At 38.7% G+C, this 6,744-nt stretch overlaps 1 pseudogene; it reads right to left on the minus strand.

The window, feature by feature from the left end:
- Window positions 1-6,744, minus strand: LOC115781351 (peroxisomal N(1)-acetyl-spermine/spermidine oxidase-like; annotated as a pseudogene).

Consider the following 6,744-nt stretch of genomic DNA (forward strand, 5'->3'; position numbering starts at 1 on the left):
TACAGCCACAAACCCTCTTTGTTCCCATATTCAACATTGTGATTTTTAGTGCCAGACAAAAAGATAAGATAAGGTAAGGTAAGGTAGAGGGACTTCATGAACTATCAGAATCCCAGTAGTGAGTGATGAGTCGATCAGCTTCTCGCCACCCAGTGAGAAGTGCTCCATGGACAGTGGAGTAAAAGCAAGGATGAGTTGCCTCTCCAGCAAACAAAACGTGCAAGGGCTGAAACACACAAGTCGGAAAACAGACAAGTATTTTTCAAGGTTATATTTTGTCACTTCTTTGTCAGTCAGTAATTCCCTGGGCAATATGATTCACTTCTCTTGTCTTTTGTTCTCACTTCACTTGTGTACTGTATGCATACATTTTGCAAACAAAAGTACAAGTTCTATTTGGCTAGGGAAATGGGAAATAGGTGCAGTAATTTATTGAAACATGTGCACACAATCATGGAAACACAGTATATAAGGCAAAACAGAGTGTGAATAATTTGAACTTGAAAGTCAATATTTGGATTAGGTTCTTTGCTGGATTTTTTCCTGTTTTTTTTAGGTCTGTCACTTTTTTGTCCTCCATTTGTCCAGTTGTCTTCAAACATTTTAGATATGCCAAGTTATGAGCTAATACCTGGCTGTATGTGGCTCTTTGGAAGCAAAATATGAAGAAATGAGGGGTGGCTCAAGACTTTTGCACAGTATGCTAACTAAGGAAAGCAAAGCAGCACAAAATAGCACAAGTACAAATAAATATAAGGCTCAAGATTTTTACTGTATAATGCATGTACTGTATAAGTACCTGTGGCAAAGTTCCCTTTGAGGGCAGAGGTTCCATCATGTTCTTCAGGTCCTTGGCTGTACAGCCTATGGCTGAGTGAGAGTAGGAACCGTATGTCCAGGGATCAGTAAACCAGCGGGTGCACAGGATTCTCTTTGGTGTGATAGTAGAGTCACCTAAACACACACAATTATGAAGCAACCAAGGCTCAACCACTTCAGAAAACATAAAAATCTACAGAAATCTAATCTACACAGAGAAATAATGCACACACAATGGTAATAAAAACAGCTATGAATTTTATTATGTAATCAAACCTTCTCTCTGTTTATGACAGTTACACATTTTTCGACCTTGAATCCTGTATATCAGTAACTATTTGTGGCCTCATTTCATCAGGCAGCACCTTGTACAACAAATGGTGAAAAGGCTAAATCTGAATCTGCCCCTCAAACATTCTGGTTTATTACGCAGCAGAAAGACAGTTCACTCAATACAGCATAACATCCACTCCCAAAAGAGTCTACAATCAACAACAACAACAACAACAAAAAGTAGTTATGGATCAGTTACCTAAGAAGAAAATTTCTTATGCACAAGAACCTCTCCCTTCTTTATTCATTTTTTAAAACAAAGGGGTTGCCACAGCAGGCAGCTCTGTATATTTAATTTGGCAGATTTTTATTACGGGCGCCCTTCTTGACACAATGCCCAAGTCATTTGTGTCTTCTCCAGGGCTCCAACCAGGGAGCTTTTGCTCTAATGGCGCCCATTCAATACTGAGTCTAACATGTACATCTTTGCACCAGAAGGTTTCACTTCCTAATTATAGATTCAAGTCTAACCTGGTTTCATAAATCTAAACTGAACTATTTTGTCAACTCTAACATGTTACAGATAAGTTGGAGCGTGATTGGTTTTTGACATCTAAATGCTATTTGTGCCAATATTATATTAGTAGTTTCAACCAGAATATTGAATTGTTTTTAATGCTACTGTATTAAATGTGCCCAGTTTTACATATGCATACAGTCTTTATTTAAATTAGTTCTATTCCTGTAGCAATCAGATGTTTTATAGTTTTCTAAAGGAAGAACTGAACTTTTCTGATACTGCATACAGAAGTTTCTTAGATTAAACATTTAAATGATATTTTATCTTTTCATATTTATTGCATCTTTAATGCAATATTATAAAAGTAATAAACCATCAGTTTTCATCCATTCTGAGGAGGAAAGAGCTCCAAGGCTGAGACCACAGATATAAGACTCACCTGTAAATGTGCGGACGAGCTCTGTGATCAAATGTCTGACTTCCTCCTCAGGAAGTGTCTCCATATACTCTGCCTCATGTCCACAAATCCAGCTGCAGAGAACGTGGCTACCCCTGAGAGTTAACAAGAGAAGCCACATTGCTGGTTTGAATTCCAAAGGAAACATACAGGAAAGAATTGCCATTGTGCCTCAGATTAACATGTCACTTACGATTCATTAGGTTTAAGCACAGTGAATGACACCAACTTCCTTATCCAGGATTTGCTCACATCTGACACATGGTCTGACAAACTCTCCTGAAGACACAAAGGGTTTATATAGTCACCGATCCCTGGCTCCACAGTCAGATAATTTATGGTATTATTTGGCATCATATAAATTGAAAAAAACAAAGCAGAAAAAACAAAAACAAAGAAACAATTTTATGTCTTTAAAATTGTGTCAAATATTCTTGTGATGCTGTAAAAAACACACATTTTGTATATGCTTAGAAAACTATTCCAGAGACTGCATTACAAACCTCATCCTCCCACGCAAGGTAGATCACCTCACAGTCACCATCCCACCACGGCGTTTCAAACTCTACAAATATTTTGTCGCACGTTCCAAATCCTACTGTCTCAATGGACTTCAGCTTGTGGGCTGGGAGAGGAGGGCTGAACAGAGTTGAGTGCTGCTTCTTCAGATATCCTGACAAAAAGAAAATGTAAAATTGCAGCAGACGACACTTCGTTGTTAAATTAAGGCTACAGAAAAAAAACCCCAAAGACTAAACTCTGACAGAAGTCGTAATTACAAATACTCTATTTCACGCACAGAGATGAAAAACATTATATAATATATGAACAAAAGTTTACCTAAAGGCACTGTGAGAATAACATGATCAGCAGGAATCTTCTCCCCATTCTCACACTCGACCGTCACAGCACTTGAGCCGTGCTCTGTGTTGTTCCAGTGGACACAGCGCACAGGGCAATTGTAGGTCACCAAATCAGAGGGGAGCTCTCACATCAACTTGTCCATTAGGCCCTCAAACCCCCTGCAAGACAATGTAAGTAAAATTACCTGGATGCATAATATGCATAGTCATATAATGAACTAGATACTGCTAACTACAAGTACTACTTAGATATAGTAGACTAGATGTGATAATCATAGCTCTTTAAAGTTGTATAGAAGTGATTACACAGTGCAGCCATGTGCAATCTATTTATTAAACTATTTAGTAAACTATTGAGGTTCATTACATTAGTGCACTCAAAAATAGAGTATTGTGAATTTTCTTTACATTATTGTAATTTATTCAAAAGAGTGAACTTTTGCATATAAATGTATATTATTTCTTCTATATTCAATACACAAAGTGAAATATTTTAAATCATTACAATATTTAATTTGGACTTTGACTAAATGACTATTGGAACAGTATAAATATGTATCTCTCAGTCTAGTTCAGTACATACAACCGCAATCATGGGTGGCGGTGCCACAAGCTGACTGCCTCACGGTGCACTGATGCAGTTTCATGGTGTTTTCACGGCTGTTTCACAGTCATTCAAGACTTAGTCAGCAGTTAATGATTCTCCAAATTAACTGGATTACAAACCAAAACCCTTGATTTTTAACATAGCAGAGTGCAGAAAGGTCAGTTTACCTTATCCTTACTTTGTTATATATCAGCTCAGCCCACGTCCATGGTTTCTGTGTGTGTACTTTAAATAGAATCCTACATAATATTCAATCAATCGAGAAATAAAAAGGTTAACTGGGGGAAAAAAGAAGTAGTTGAGGGCATTTTATATTTCTATAGTACTTATTTACAGAGCTTTGTAAAAACAGACAAAAAAAAAGAACTCAAATAGCTGATGTCTAATGCTTATCACACAAAAGAGCTTCATGTTTAATATAATAAAAACAGCAGGTTCTCAGAAATAGTGCAACTAAAAAATAAAGAAAAGAAACACTTAAGGAACTAGCTAAGGATTTAAATTATTGCCACTTTGATAACTCATTACAACTTTACTCTTTAATAGCAGCTGGTGGTGAGGGCATAAACTTAAAGTGCTACAGAGGAGCGTCGCAGTAAATGAATGAGCAATAGGGTAGAGTGCACACAATGCTATAGTCCATGTGGCATTTATCTTAACACCCTTTATTTATATGATGATGCACAAACCTCGGGAATGTGCAGTCCACTCCACGTAGGCCCTTGTACATGGAAAACCCTGCCAGGTCCAGGTCATCCATGCTATGAGTTGCACTTCCACAGCACTCCACTTTCAGCATGGTACTTAAGGCAGAAAGTAACAGCTTCCTGGTAGTTTCAGTTTTATTTGTCCACCTTCCTGCTGTTTGCCTCTCTGCCTGCAAAAGAATGACAAATTTCAACACACAGACATGCAACATAGCTTATTTTTTCTTCTTTTTTTTTTTTTTAAATTCAGGCTTTATAGCATCAACATGGACATACAATCAGAATAATGTACCTTTGTTCAGATGAAATGTCCTACACTGGTCCAGGATGTATCTTTGCGATTACGAAACTGCCAAGTACCATTCAAAATCTCCTGAAACATATCCATAGCTGGTTCCATGCTTTCGGCACTCAGCTGCTTACCTTTAGGACAGAACTGAAAATTCTAATAACAATCACATTTTTATTCTCTTATGCAGCTGACAGACTGTGTACTGTTAAAGTACACCTGCTGTATTTCTTTCTCACCTGAACTGCTGAACCAGTTGGGAACCCACGGAGGATCTTCATCAACGTCTAAAGCCTGGTTCTCTGGGGTGAGGGCTTCTGGAGGCAGGAGGCCATAGTCACGAGCCAGACTAAACACTGGGTTCTCCTTAGATGGGCCATGGATGTAAGCTGCACCAATCTCTGTAATGGTGTTACCTGTTAAAGAAAAACAAATCTTTGTGTACTTTTCCTTGTTCGGTGTTCATAAAATGACACAAAATCAGACTTGTGTTCACGACATACACCATATTGCCAGAAGTATTCAGTCACTCATACAAATCATTGAATTCAAGTTTCCCAATCACTTCCATGGCCACAACTATATAAACTCAAAGCACCTAGGCATGAAGACTGCTTCAACAAAACATTTTGATGGCTCGCTCTCAGGAGCTCAGTGAAGGATGTCACCTGTCCAACAAGTCCAGACGTGAAATTTACTCGCTACTAAATATTCCACAGTCAACTCTTGGTGCGATTATAACAACGTGGAAGTGATTGGGAATGACAACAACTCAGCCACAAAGTAGTAGGTCATGTAAAATGACAGTGGGGGTCAGCGGATGCTGCGGTGCATAGTGCACAGAGGTCGCCAAATTTCTGCAGAGCCAATTGCTACACACCTCCAAACTTCATGTGGCCTTCAGGTTAGATCAACAGTGCATAGAGAGCTTCATGGAATGGGTTTCCATGGCTGATAAGCTGCATTCAAGCCAAGAGCAATGACAAGGCGTCAGATGCAGTGGTGCAAAGCACAAAAGACAAGGAAGTCCGCACACCACAAAAGTCTGAATTTATCATCCACGAGCTTTTCTGGTGTGCACACTTTCTTTTCTTTCTTGCTTACTTTTGGCCCAGCACCCAATTTTCAGATTATTGGATTGTGCGTGTCCTCGTTGCTTTAATTATTATGTTAGTGTTATGAGTTTTATTCATGTTTTACTAAGAATTAAACAAATGGTATTTTTCAGTCTCTTATTTACAGTCTTACATTTTTTTTATATCTGTAAACAGAAAACATTTTGAACATTTTAAATGGCTGATTAATGAACAAGAATAAAATACAAACATATTAAACAAGAACATTTTAGCAAAGCAAGATTATAATACATCATGAAGGACAAAATAAAAACCATGTACAGTTATTTATGGTGGAGACTGCAGGATTAGCCTGAGTGACCTTTTCCTGGAGTTCTTTATATTTAAAAGCACAACAGACCTGATGCTTGTCTCAACAGGAAGTCTCTGGCAGTGGGGCTAAATCAGCTGAGGCAAGATAAGAGATGGGGTGTAACAACCGAGACCTGTGGCTTGTCTTTTTCTCAATGGTCAGTGGAACATCACACAGGGTGGTCTGCAGAGGTTTGTGATGCTTCTTTCCACTGTCCAGTCCATCGTCCATGAACTGACTTTACAGGGCTGGCTCAAATTACGGATGCCACCTCACTAAGATATAATCTGGAAAATGCAAAAGCACAAGATGATGCATACAAAATACTAATGTATAATGCTAGTAATATGTCAGAGAATCTAATATAACAAAATAGTTTCAACAGCAATCCTAGATTTCTTTGTTTACTTGCCTGTATACAGTAGTCATGGCCTGGTGCTACCTCGACAAGGGCAGACACCTTGGTAGAAATTTGCTCCTGCCAGAGAGCACCGCTGACTGCCTCTAACCCGGTCTCCCCCTCATCCTCTTCCACAGCTTCCTCTGCTTCATCCTCCAGTGCCATGACATCAGCAGCACTGAGGCAGATATTGTGGAGGATGGCACATGCTGTTACGACCTGAAAAAAAAAAAAAGAGAATGTGCCTGTTTCTTTTTTTTTTAACAAATTTTTTAAAACATATATATTATAATGCGCTGTTGGGCCATTACTTACATGAGCTACAAAGGTGTCGTGCACCTCCAGGGCTTGCAGAAAGATGGCCCGGAACCTGGTCTTCAT

The sequence above is a fragment of the Archocentrus centrarchus genome, chromosome 6, assembly GCF_007364275.1.
Source record: "Archocentrus centrarchus isolate MPI-CPG fArcCen1 chromosome 6, fArcCen1, whole genome shotgun sequence".
Taxonomy (NCBI): Eukaryota; Metazoa; Chordata; class Actinopteri; order Cichliformes; family Cichlidae; genus Archocentrus; species Archocentrus centrarchus.